This window comes from Gopherus evgoodei, chromosome 2, assembly GCF_007399415.2.
Source record: "Gopherus evgoodei ecotype Sinaloan lineage chromosome 2, rGopEvg1_v1.p, whole genome shotgun sequence".
NCBI classification, from domain to species: domain Eukaryota; kingdom Metazoa; phylum Chordata; order Testudines; family Testudinidae; genus Gopherus; species Gopherus evgoodei.
The window spans coordinates 61,994,143-62,007,943 of NC_044323.1; the positions used below are offsets into that span (position 1 = coordinate 61,994,143).

General features: G+C 44.5%; 1 protein-coding gene and 1 long non-coding RNA gene across 7 annotated transcripts in view; one reads left to right on the forward strand and one right to left on the reverse strand.

Moving 5' to 3' along the window:
- OSBPL3 (oxysterol binding protein like 3) overlaps window positions 1–9,434 on the reverse strand; it is a 132,682-nt gene extending 123,248 nt beyond the window's left edge. For 2 of the 5 annotated variants that reach the window (XM_030550793.1, XM_030550785.1), the window contains exon 1: window positions 8,078–8,219. The gene's annotated coding sequence lies outside the window, so the exon portion shown is untranslated. The other 3 variants (XM_030550786.1, XM_030550790.1, XM_030550787.1) reach the window with 3 other exon arrangements.
- Window positions 1–13,801, forward strand: part of LOC115645751 — a 952,243-nt gene that overhangs the window by 477,835 nt on the left and 460,607 nt on the right. The gene's annotated exons all lie outside the window — the stretch shown is intronic.

Sequence of the window (13,801 nt, forward strand, 5' to 3'; positions counted from 1 at the left end):
AATGTTATTTTCATCTTAACACATGGATGTGAAAACTGGAAATCTCCTGAAAGTAAAGGCTGTTGTCTAAATACCTTCAAAAGCAAGCATTTTTCTAAAATATTATGTATTACTTGGAGTTAAATGTATAATAAATGCTGAGATTCATCAGAGAGTTCAACAAACTCTCTCTCTAAAGTTATCCACAAAAAAAAATGGAAAAAAATCTGGGATGTTGTCATAAACAGATAGTTAAGGGTTAATAGAACAGGAGTATTTCATGTCTCTTTTGCCTGTAAAGGGTTAACAAGTTCAGTGAGCCTGGCTGTCACCTGACAAGAGGACCAATCAGGGGACAGGATACTTTCAAATCTTGAGGGAGGGAAGTTTGTGTGTGTGCTGTTAGTGTTTGGTTGCTGTTCACTCTGGGGGCTCTGAGGGACCAGATGTGCAACTAGGTTTCTCTCCAATCTCTTTGATACAGTCTCTTATATGTCCAGAATAGTGAGTACTAGGTAGATAAAGCGAGTTAGGCTTATGTTTGTTTTCTTTATTTGCAAATGTGTATTTGGCTGGAAGGATTTTAATTTGTACTTGTATACTTAGGCTGGGAAGGTATTCCCAGTGTCTATAGCTGAAAGACCCTGTAACATATTCCATCTTAAATTTACAAAGATAACTTTTACTGTTTTTTCTCTCTTTAATTAAAAGCTTTTCTTGTTTAAGAACCTGATTTTTTTTTAATTCTGGTGTGAGACCCCAGGGGACTGGGTCTGGATTCACCAGGTAATTGGGGGAGAGAAAGTAATCCTAACACAGAGAGAAAATTAGCCTCTCTCTCACAGGGAGAGTCTGGGAGGGAGAGAGATGGATTTTCCTCTCTGTTTTAAGATTCAAGGAGTTTGAATCACAGTGATCTTCCAGGGTAACCCAGGGAAGGGAAGCCTGGGAGAGGCAACGGTGAGGGAAAGGGTTTACTTTCCTTGTGTTAAGATCCAGAGGGTCTGGGTCTTGGGGGTCCCCAGGCAAGGTTTTGGGGGGACCAGAGTGTACCAGGCACTGGAATTCCTGGTTGGTGGCAGCGCTACAAGTACTAAGCTGGTAATTGAGCTTAGAGGAATTCATGCTGGTACCTCATCTTTTGGACGCTAAGGTTCAGAGGGGGGGGATTATACCATGACAGATGTGTTAAGAATTAATCCAGTGTCTGCCATGACAGGCATGCCATTGGGCAGTTAGAGGAACACAAAAGGATCTGACAGAAAACTGTATTCAGAGAGGGAAAACATATGGGACTTAACACAGAGGACATGCAAAGATCTGCCCAGGATAGACAGGGACAGCAGAACCCTGTTTGTGCCCAAAGCAACATCTGGAGGTGGGGGAGGGAAGGGCAGGAAGACTGAGATTCTGTTTAAACTGATACTACATATGACTTTTTTGGCTTTTAATCATCATCATCATGCATTCCTTCCTATGTCTAACAAATGCTACTGTTGAGCCATTCTTGAAAGCACAAGGATCTTGAGACAATAATGAAATGAGTAAACATGAGATTTACTCTGAAATCCAGAAATTCACAATGGGGCGAGCTACTCTATTTCAAGTGATGCTTTAGATCTCAATGAAAGTTAGAAACTAGAATACGTTTGGAAGCTATCTGTACACACCACAGATACACAAGATTTGATGGGAATATGAATTTCTTTAGAAATTACTGAAGATTGCGTAGTAGGGGTTTTATAGCTAAGGACTGAAGAGCATTAGCAGAATTGCACAGTAAAGCTTGCACAGTACCTGCAATACTAAAACTGGATCAAGTCACTAGCTCGTTACTTTCATTATTAGTATTGTGGTAACACTCAGAAGCTGCAAGAAGTGTAGCATTGACTCATGTCTCAATCTTAAGTACATCACAAGATAATTTATTTATATAAATTAAATAAAGAGAGAGAGAGACTGAGATGAGCAGCTTCAAGAACTCTGCAAGAGTAGCCGACTAAGAACTGAAGCCGAATCAGTAGGAGTTAAGGAAATGCAGCATCTCTCAGGATCAGGCCAACAGTAAGGCATATTTTCTGTTCTGTCCAGATATTTATAGCACTCATCACCATAATATCCCAGTTCTTTTACTTGTGTTGATCTGTATGTCAGTCTGGGTGCTCAAGGTTAATTTAACCAAAATTTCTCTCAAGTTATTTCTATATTAACACACACACACACACACACACACACCCTTCCTCCACTCCCAGAGAAGCTGTTGTTTCATTATTTTAGCTTCCTCTTTACTTCCAAGCACTTCTGTGGTATGTTGGGATTTAAATGCCTCCTCCACAAAATGATTAGCTGCACAAGTCTAAATCCACATAACCTGAAGAACATACCCCTTCCAAATACCAGGAGGGGTCGATTATATATAGAAATAAAGCATATATATTATATACCCACACACTTTCAGGCAGTTGTATACGTAACTGACTGAAAGTGCCAAACCAGCTAAGGGCTTGTCTACATCAGAAAGTTGCAGCGCTGGTGAGGGAGTTACAGCGCTGCAACTTAGGAGGTGTACACATCTGCAGGGCACCACCAGCGCTGCAACTCCCTGTTTGCAGCGCTGGCCGTACTCCCGTTTTGTCTCGGGTGTAGAGGATCCAGCGCTGGTAATCAAGTATAGACACTTACCAGCGCTTTTCTTGACCTCCGTGGAATAAGCAGGTATCCCAGCATACCTGAGGAAGCCTCTGGTAATCAAGCTGGTCTCCTTCCCCGGCTTGCTCTCGCGTTCCCCGAACCCTGAGCAAGCAGGTCTCCTTCCCTGCGGTTTGCATGGTGGTTCGGGGAACACGAGAGCAAACCGCGGCGAAGCTGGTCTCCTTTCCCGGTTTGCTCTCTCGTTCCCCGAACCCCCGAGCAAGCAGGTCTCCTTCCCTGCGGTTTGCAGGGTGGTTCGGGGAACGCAAGAGCAAACCGCAGCGAAGCTGGTCTCCTTTCCCGGTTTGCTCTCTCGTTCCCCGAACCCCCGAGCAAGCAGGTCTCCTTCCCTGCGGTTTGCACGGTGGTTCGGGGAACGCGAGAGCAAACCGCGGCGAAGCTGGTCTCCTTTCCCGGTTTGCTCTCGCGTTCCCCGAACCCCCCTTGAAGCTGCCCAACAGCGCTGCAGTGTGGCCACATCTAACACCACTTGCAGCGCTGGTTGCTGTAAGTGTGGCCACTCTGCAGCGCTGGCCCTATACAGCTGTACTAATACAGCTGTACCAACCAGCGCTGCAAAATTTTAGATGTAGACATGGCCTAAGTTTTGGTCTGGTAACATTTTGTAAGAGACAAAATTAGTTCCAATGCCGAGTTACAGACTCACTGAAGCTAGATATGGAAGAGACCTCATTTCTTTGTCAGTGCAGGATGGTCCTCTGTGGTCAAGGTCCTGTGAACTCCATATCACACTGGCCCTGGATTCTGTGCCACTTTGGTGCAACAGATTGGAACTTTTGTAGCTTCATTTATATTAAAAAGCAGATAAGTATTTTGTTGACTTACATATGAAACAATTAGTACTGTAGCCCCAAGTTATTTTTATATTACATTTAACATATTTTACAAGCTATCGCCAAATCTTTAAATTTTCCAAAAATCACAAAAGTATATTGCACAACATAACTGCATCCTAGAATCTGTCAAGGGGAAGCTGAAGCTGAAGCTTTTGGCAGGTGCATAGGAGACAGCTTGAGTTCTTGGTACTCGAGAAAGCATGAGAAGCAGCATGGAATTCTGGGATAAGTACATTAATAGGAAACTAAAATGATCAACATTGAAATAGTTAAGTGACATTCAATTTGTCCTCTTTAGGTTTCAGAGTTAACACCGCTTTGAAATGCATTAAGCATTTCACATTTCTGAGTTACCATTTCATGCTATCTGCAAATTTCAGAAGATGACAAATTAAAGAATGAACAAAATGTGATAAATTAAAAAGTTTTCTTTGCAACAGTATTTTAAAAAATGAACGCTTATATTACAGAGCACAATATGTGATACAGGTATGGATTCTGGGTCTCTGCACAACAGAATATCTAATTCTGCATTAATCACATGATGGGCCACCTTCCCTAAAGCCCTGAATAAATAAGGTTTATGAATGGAAAATAGAATCTAATTATAAGGCCCTTTACGCTAACAGTCCATACAGCAACAACACTAATTCTACATATGACTATACTGCAGTGTTTCCAGGCCTTTAGCACTACATCAGAGCCTAATGCCATTGAAACCATGGCAAAAGTTTCCACTGGCTTCCGTGGCCCCAGGTGAAGTAAATACGCCTCTTTAAGAGAAAAGTTAGCCATAATTTTATAACTTACTGCAGCCATATTCTTCATAGCATTCCTTTGAACTGAACACCACAGCAAGCTGAAATTTAGCTAAAAGGTTAATTGCTACAAACCAACAGAAACCCTGATACTCAAACACTAATTAATATATAAACTGCTAACAACACTGCAGCAACTGAGAACTCATTTTTTACCATTAGAATCCATGAAATCTAAGCGTAGCAGAATAATGCAGCCTTTCATCTGTTCTCTAGATAGTATGCAACCAAAGTACATATAATACAGCAAATGTATGCAGGGGAGGCCCAACGTGGAATAAAATGTACTGCATTTATACTCATGTGCTTTTAGGTACTTAAGCTCTAGTAAAACAACAAATATCAAATACCTAGCATTTATATAGTGTTTGCATTTGCAAAGTGCACCACAAAACTATGTTAATCATTGTAATAAATAAACCCCACCTGAAGTCTCACCAGTGTTTCCTGTCTTTGGTAAGTAAGCTCATAATTCTAAGCTGTGACATCCTTGTTCTGGGCCTGATTCTGCACCAGCCCCTAGCATCGACATGCACCACTAAGTCATGGTTTATTCCATGAGTATGCTCACCTTCCCTGTGGAGTAAGGTGTGACATCTGCAGACCCAGTGCCAGCTCATGCCAAGGCCCCCAGGCCTCACTGACAATGCATAGCTAGAAACTAGTCTGGCTCATCAGCACATTAGCATTGTTAGAATTGATGTTAAGTTGATAAGAATGTGTTTATAGTGTTATAGGACACAGCATTATTGATCTCACTTATAACCTTGGTAGCCCACGGTATAAGGTTATATTGAGTGTTTGCACTGTAAACCTCAGTAACTGTGGAACTCAAACAGGAGAGAAGTCTTCTCTAATGCAGATGCTGGCTTCCTCCAGAAGACTTTAGGCCCTGGCCAACAAGAAGGCCTTTGAAACCAAATGAGCCAATGTGAGGGTCAAAGAACAAAGACTTTGTTAATTGCATTCTTCAGCCCCTCTAGGAAGAGACCTATTCATGAACTCATCACATCGGCTTGGACTATGGGGAGAAATGGATAAAAATCTCTGACAAGGAGAAACTGGGTTCTTTTTGTCTACACTGCAATTAGACACCTGCAGCTGGCTCACGCCATCTGACTCAGACTAAGGGGCTGTTTAATTGCAGTGTAGATATGCAGGCTTGGGCTGCAGCCTGAGGTCTGTGACCCTCCCACCTTGCAAGGATCCACAGCCTGGGCTCCAGCAAGCCTAAATGTCTACATCATAAACAAACAGCCCCTTAGCCCAAGTCAGCTGGCCAGGCTAGCCACAGGTGTCTAATTGCAGTGCAGACATATCCTAAAGGGGCAAGAATTACTAAGCATAAGAACCACCCCCATCTTCCCCAATTCAGTCCTAGAGGACATATGGAGTTTGCTTATTAAAGAAGTTTCTATTATCTTTTGGAATCTAAGATTGTAACTCATTTGTGTGTGTATGTCACCTGCTTTAACCTTGTAAAGCACTCATTTCTTTTCTCAGTTAATAAATATTTAGTTAATTACTGGATTGGCTACAAGAGTTGTCTTTGGTGAGAGATCTGGGTGCGCAATTGACCTGGGCTAAGCGACTCCTCCTTTGGGACTCAGAATAGCCTGAATATTGTTGTGATTTTGGGGGCAAAGGATCAGCTAGGACACAGGCAGGCTTGCCTGAGTTGCAAGATAGACTGAATTGCCCCAGGAGTCTGTCTGTGACTCCATGGTGAGGCTGTGATAGGGCTTGTGGAGTTTACTCTTGCTACTTGGTTGGTGAAATCTAATTACAGAACATTCAACCAATTCATTTAACAAGAACTACATTGGATTTATTTCCTATTCCAGTAAGAACTTTAAAAAAATTAAAGTGTATTTGTTAATGATTGTTACATTTTTCAACCAGGAGATGGTCCTAATAATTACATTAAAGCTCCTAGAAATTAGAATTGTGGTTTCCTGTTTGCCTGAGTATTTCTTATACTTTAAATACTGAATCACACCTACATGCTCTTCTGAAATTCAGTAGGGTCAAAATTACATTATAAAATCTGTGGCTAATCAATGAAAAGATGAAACAAATATAAACAGCCCCCCACATCCTTCATCTCAAGAAAGCCGAGGCTGAACAGCACTCTCACAATCATTAGGAGAATGGGGGGAAAAACAGGGAAGCCAGACACATGACCTCCCAAGGAAGAAATGGATGTAGTTAAACAGCCTTTTCTATACCCATTCCAAATGGTGCACAATATTAAACTACTGGAAATCAGCAAATGAGAGCTGAGAGTACCAGATGGATTTCATGCAGTAGAATACTTAAATGCTCATTTACTAATTTGGACTCAGTCCTGATGGAAATTACACTAGCTTGGAAATTGTACTGAAGTGATTGGATTTAATTAACCTATTTTCTTTACGGGTGGACAGGAGAGAAGAAAAATCATGGCAACTTTGTTTTATACTACTAAAGAGAGTCAAAGAATTAATTGAGTGAGGCATTTGCAAATATCCTCAAGATCTCTAAAGTTACATTTAGCAGCCAACTGACTTCCAGTTATATTTTCCAAAGCACACAGCAAGACAGAAAATCTGCAGTGGCTCCCTGCTGAATGACTTCTGGGGAATTCACCTCTCAACCCTGAAGACTTAGTAATTGACACAGGATTATGTTTTAGAAACAGATGCTTAATACTGTATATCAATTAATCTAGAATTAGGTCTATTTCAATGCCACAAAGAAAACACCATGAATCCACCAAATAATGAAAATCTCAAATGGTGCACAATTCAAAGCAGGTCACCTTTTTTTTTTATTGTGTAATCAAAACAAAATAAATACTCTGTACTGTAACAGCACATTTAAGGGATCTCAATGGATTTCAAGAGATGACTTAAACTGATATATAAATCCTATTTCTTTTTAGGACATTTTAGTACACGAGACAGAATATACATAGACTGACATGGTGATATGTTTTGTTTATAGTACAAGTCAAAATTCCCTATACATCAGAGGAAGACAGTAACTATTCTACCTTATTAGCTGTATTTCACAAGAGGGCACAGTCTCTAAACCTTATTCAGGCATTTGCACTGAAACTTACAGGAAAGCGGATAGGTCTCGCAATGCAGCGACATGAAGGCTGAGCATAAGTAGCTCACCCCCAGGCCATTATTTTCTCCCAAGTCTCCAACTAACCTTAATCCCCAACGGCCTCACACTGAAAAGTGTGTGTGTATGAGTGTATGTGTATCTGTTTTTTAAAAGCTACTTTGTTGTTACAAAGTTTTCTTGGTGCCTCTTTAATTTGGCAACGGGCTGGTAGGGGACACCCCAAAAGGCACAGCTCCTCTTTTCCCAATAAGCCAAGCGAGCTCCTCAGCTTGGGGACGTAGGGGAGCACGAAGCAAGAGGGAAATCTAACCAGACCCACTTACCTGTACCGTACGACTGATCCCCCGCGCGTTGTGCTCCTCGGGAGTTAGCAGCAGCATCCCAAGCCCCTTGGAAGCCCCTCGGTTCACATCCCCGGAGGAAGATGCAACAAGCCCCCACCCCAGGTAGACCCCCCCGGGACAGCAATGCACCCACCAACCGGCTGGGAAGCGGAACAAGGTCCCTTCGCTCCCAGAGCGCCGAGCCCCACGGGCAGGCAGGGGCCGCGGGTGCCAAACTCCAGCTGGGTGCCTGACCTGCCGCAGGGTCACAGCTGGGTGGGAGTCGGGCACCTACCTGAGCGCTTGCCCGCAGGCAACAGCGGCGGCGCCCCGGTCAGAGACAAGCAGCTCAGCCCGTCTCCCCAGACGGCCGCTACAGGCGCCAGCAAAAAAAGGAGGTGGGCGGGGGATGGCAACCAGAATCATAAACTCAGCGGCTCCACCTGGGTGCCTGCGGGAGGGGGGAGCAGAGGGAGCGGCTCTTCGGGTCTCTCGACTCCAAGGGACGTTCCAGAGCGGGCGGGCTTCATCTCATTGATTGACAGCTGGACTGACCAAAGAGAACCTCTACTCTGGGCCAAACAAAGAGGCGCTAGCCCCCGCCTTCCCGGCCGGTCTGGGAAGGGCGGGTGTTTCCATGACGTCAGCGAGAGGCGCCTCTCGCACAGGTGGAGAGAGAGGATGGGGTGCGGGCGGGCAATACCCTGCTGCCAGCAGGATGGGGAGCTGACACTCAGGGGGAGCAACCGGAGGGCCGAGTCTCCAGCAGCCCTCTGAGCAGCTGGAGCTTTACAGTGGAAACAAGTGCGGGGTGGGTCAGCTCCACCGACAGCACAGCAGAGCCAGGTGCTTAGCAGGGTGCTGGATCAATGTTTACATTGGGACTGCTAAGCGCCATTGACTCAAACTGTAAGCCCTGTATATAATAGAAACCTCTTCAGGCTGGGGGTGCGGCAGCACCCCTTGTTCCAGCACTTGTGGTGCTCAGCACCTAGCTGGCTGGGTCTGGGGCCCCTAGCAGCAGAGCGCTGAAGGCTGCAGAGCCTGGATTTCAATGGACCAAACTGATTCCGAACTCGCTCTGTTGCACCTTTGTCGGAGCCAAGAGATGGGGGTTTCCAAAACTGGTGCGGTCTGCCCGTGGCCGAAGCATGCCTGCTTCCTATGGGGTAACAGGCAGATCTGAGCACCCCGCCACGTGTGTGGTGCCCTTCCTCCCGTGCAGCACCCGTGCCCCAGCAGGCTGTGCACGCCCGGGGACGGGGCTCTTCCCCAAGGGCGCGTACAAGAAGTGTCACGCGAGCTGTCAGGGCTCCGGTCCCACCGACAGAGCAGCTGCGGACAGGACCCGGCTATCCAGACACTGCCAGGCAGCTCCATTTACGAACACGCCCCGGAACGTTCAAACTACACCAGGAAGGTCCGTGCGCTGAATTACCCATGTCCGTTCACACGTGCAAGGATCGCACCCCGGCCTTACTGCGCACACCAACAAGTACAATGCCGAGATAGACAAGAAGAGCAACGTAGGGGAAGGAGTCAAGATTATACCTTAATTCTTATAAAGAGGAAGGAATGGTCCCCAGCCCCTGTTAAACTGTTTCAGGCATAGATCTAACTTCTGTCTGCCGTTCTTTGAACAGACTCCGTCCTTGCCCATCCTGTGGTTTCGCTCGATGCACTAACAAAGGACAGCCTTAACCAGTCCCTCCTCCACTGGGGCGGCTGCCGCTACTGGCTGTTCGGAAGGAGGAGGAGTTGTTGTTTGCAGATTGCATTTTTCTAGTCATCGTATTAAATATTTGGCGTCTTTAGTGACAGGCCATAAATATTCCATCATTCCACATCATCATGTTGGATGCTAAGGTTAAGATCTGCTCCGTCAATTTACAGATTTAGAACAGCTAGGGCAACAAGGAATCTGAGCTGTATGGCTCTGAAATCTGAGTTGTATGACTCTCCCTAAAAGGCATTAGAATCAATTAAGAAAAAAATCCAACCTCCCCCGCACCGAAAAAAGCCATTAACACCCTAAAATTAACATGCTTGTCTGAGTTGTATTGAAAAGCAAGCAACCCGAATTGCTAATGAGATTTTTTTTTTTTGCTTCAAAGATGGTTAGAAGTGCTAAACTGATTCTATGTGCTCTTTAATGTGTGCTTCAAATCTTTCCAAAATTGTTAGCTCAAGGCTTCTAGGGATGTAGGCAAGTGTGTGCCATGGCACACAATTTTTATTTTCAAAGTACCGCTACGCCCTTGCGTACTCAGCTTTCTTTGACCAAGAAATCAGATACTTTCAATTTATGTTCTGAGCTTTGTATTTTCGTTAACTGAGATGATTGTGGTAAGTGGATAAAGTTCCTGCTCATATGTGCCACTATACAGGGGTCCAGGGCCGCATGTGGGGAGAGCAAAAGGCCAGTTTGCCCCAAGGTCACCTCGTTTGAGAGGGCCCCATCAGTATTGTGACGTAGTGCATGGTGGTCATGATGCCACTCACTCAGATTTGGACCCGCCCTCCTCTGTCATGAGGCGGAGCAACTGGGCCAAACACAAGTGGCCCTGTGACCCCGTATGCCAGGTCGCACCACCCAGAACTGGGCCCAACCCCACAGGAAAGGAGCAGTCACTATAGGGTGAGTGAGTGGCAGGCTTGCTCTCCAAGCCCCCTCAGTGGTAACTTTTTCTGGAGGGGTGTGGGTGGGCTCAGTTTCAGATTTTGCCTGGGGCCCTCAAACACGTCTGTGCAGCCCAGCAGGGCTCAATGCCAAGATGCTAGGGAAGAGTAAAGACAGGCTGACAAAATGGGCTTAATGTGCCCCAACATAGTGTTGTTTAAGTTAAAGAAGGATGGAGAGAGAGGAGAGGTTTTCAGGGACAGGAATCAATGCAGATAAAAAATGAGAGTGTGGCAGTGCCCCTAGTTTTTGGGGGAACCTTGCTGACCACATGAACGTGAGGGACCCAACTCAGAATCATATTTATGTCAAATAATACAGCTTACCTATTTGTCTGCAGTTTAATGGAAAACCTATGCAGCGCTGTCCTATGTACCTTCTCAGTTTGGTTCAAGTACATACATTGGAGAATGGTGGCACTTTAAAGACACAGGCAGCTGAAAAACTATGTTGTAACACAATATATATTTACCTATGCTACTAATATCACCTTAGACTATGTAGAATATGAGCTAGAAATAATTTTTAGAATCCTACTTATTTATCACTTCTTATGGCCAATTTTTACATTTCTTGGCCAATGAAAAGCAATGAGGTCAGTTTCACTTGTGTTTATATTATTCCACTTTTAAGTTGCAAGTGCTGCAGTGTATGGGTTTCAAACATTGCAAGGAAATGTATATTGGTCTGAAAACAACTGGAATTTTAAAATAATGAGTAAACATTTCTATTGGTTTTAGGTCATATAAAAGCTTGTTTTTTCCCCCAAATAAAAGTTTTGGGGCATATTAAAATTGGCAATACCTCTTTAAAGATTGCCATTACTGCACTGAAGTTATGATGGCCTCCAGCTGCAAAGTGGTTAAGGAAACATGAGGTAACAAATATAGTAAACCATCTCAGTGGCTATATTATAATAACAACATGTTATATAGCTGTGTGCACATAGGGCCTTATCACACTGCCATTGAAATCAATGGCAGAACATGTATGGACTTAAGAGCATGATTGTGCCGGTGATATCTGCAGTCCCAGAGCTCTACAATAAGAAATAAATCAAAGCCAAACGCTAAACAAAGACAAACTGAATTCCAGTCTAAAATATTACATTTCAGTCTTGTTTTAAAGGCAGGGATATTCAGAGTTCCAGATATTCCTACCAAGATTTAGTGTTCTCTTACTCATCATGGGGAAAAAATCCATGAATTAAACACATCTTGGGTTCATGTCACTGCATTTCTACCAGGGAGGAATGTGGCCTACATGCATAAATCTGTCCCTTTGGACAGCAATAACCTTGGACAAGAAAAAGCTCTCTAAGGGCTCAGGTGTCTGCCTCTTTCTTTTGTTCTACCCTACCGTTTGACAGAAATAATGAACAGATATTTTAGGTGATCTCTTTTGTGGGACTAACTAAAATAAACATTAAATGGACACACTTTCAAGAATCATATTGTTATCTCCACCAGATATAGGAGCATGGAGATACAATAGCAGTATCATAATTCAGACCACAAAATTAAAGTTAGATGTATCTATCGTTCATTAAAGGAAACTGCGTGGACACATAAAAATCAGATACACATATAGACTGGTGCTTTTCTTCTTAATAGGTCTGTTACCACAAAACCATCTCATTTATAATAATGAAAGGAAGGCTGTGGAGGTATTCCTTGGTCTTGTGCTCTTAACCTTCACTTTATCCTCACGCTTTCACAGAGCTGTATGCCACTTTAATTCTTACCGAGCTATTAAGAGGAACTTCATTCTACGTATTCCTTGTTCAGTTTCCCTTTGATCTAATGTAATTCTGAATTAAATTATATGGGCTGAATTAAGACCCTGACACTATGTATGTCTCTCTATCTTGCTCTTTCCCATGGTTTGATAGTGATTCTCAAAAGCACACAGTTAAATTCCAGTTAGTTAGTCCAATGAAAGAGACTGCCTTTTGATATTCAGCCTTTCCAACACTAACACAATTCGCTTTCCTATATCCTACTCAATGCAATCAGAGGCGGCTCTAGTTATTTTGCCACCCCAAGCACGGTAGGCAAGCTACCTTCGGCGGCTTGCCTGCGGGAGGTCCCCAGTCCTGTGGATTCGGCAGCATGCCTGCGGGAGGTCCGCCGAAGCCGCAGGACCAGCAGACCCTCCACAGGCATGCCACTGAAGGCAACCTGCCTGCTGCCCTCACAGCGACCGGCAGAGCACCCCCCGTGGCTTGCCGCCCCGGCACACGCTTGGCATGCTGGTGCCTGGAGCCACCCCTGAATGCAATGTTATGATTTTTCATTTTTGTCAGACTTGTGTGTTACTAAGTGGGCCAAAGACAGAAAAAGGCATGGTCTGCCGGGTGCACATTACGCTCCTAAGTGTAAATTAGGCAACCAAGAGAAAGAAAAATGCACCAGTGCAGAGCATCTACACTCAGTGCAGTGTCCTGGTGACTCAGGCAGTTTGAGTAGTAACAGAGGTGTGTGAGCAGTGAAGTGACTGGCTTCATCACTGCTTATTGTCTGAGAACTTTGCATGTTACCCTTTTTTATAGCCTCCCTCCAGGCTCACTGTCAGAAATCTGTTCACCCTTCCCTAGTAACAGGGGCAGCTCCAGGCACCAGCTCTCCAAGCATGTGCCTGGGGCAGCAAGCTGCAGGGGGTGGCCTGCTGGTCACATGAGGGTGTCAGTCAGGCAGCCTTTGGCAGCATGCCTGCAGGAGGTCTGCCAGTCCTGTGGTTTTAGCGGCAATTCAGCAATGGGTGTGCTGAAGGCATGGGACCAGCGGACCTCCCACAGGCATGCTGCTGAAAGCCGCCTGACTGCTGTGCTTGGGGCAGCAAAATACATAGACCTGCCCCTGCCTAGTAATTCTCCTTTTCTCCTCCTTGAGAGTCTCATCTTAACCACCTATTAGTAGCCTCTCTTTCCAGTATCTGTTGGTGACCATTGGGAACCGGGAAGGATAACATATTATCCACACTGTTGTGTTAAATGGCTGGACACAGTAAGGTATGTGGTCACTCTGCTGTGGTTACACACTGGTGCTGTGGAGAAGTCAGTGGTGCCAGCTCTTGTGATTTTATCAGGTAAATCACACCATGACATTTTTCTTCAGACCCTAGCACCTGGATCAAGGGATTTTGTGGGAGTCACAGCTTCCATTTTAAAAAGGAGTTTTTAACCCTCATAGTTAAAGAGAAGAGCTGGCAAACATGAACTGAGAGCACCCTGAAACCTCAAAACTGAGACAAAAGATGCCTTCCATCTCCCCAGTTTATTATTTTTAAAATCCAGTTATTTAGACCCCAAAATCATGAGATAGCTTAAGTCATGATTTT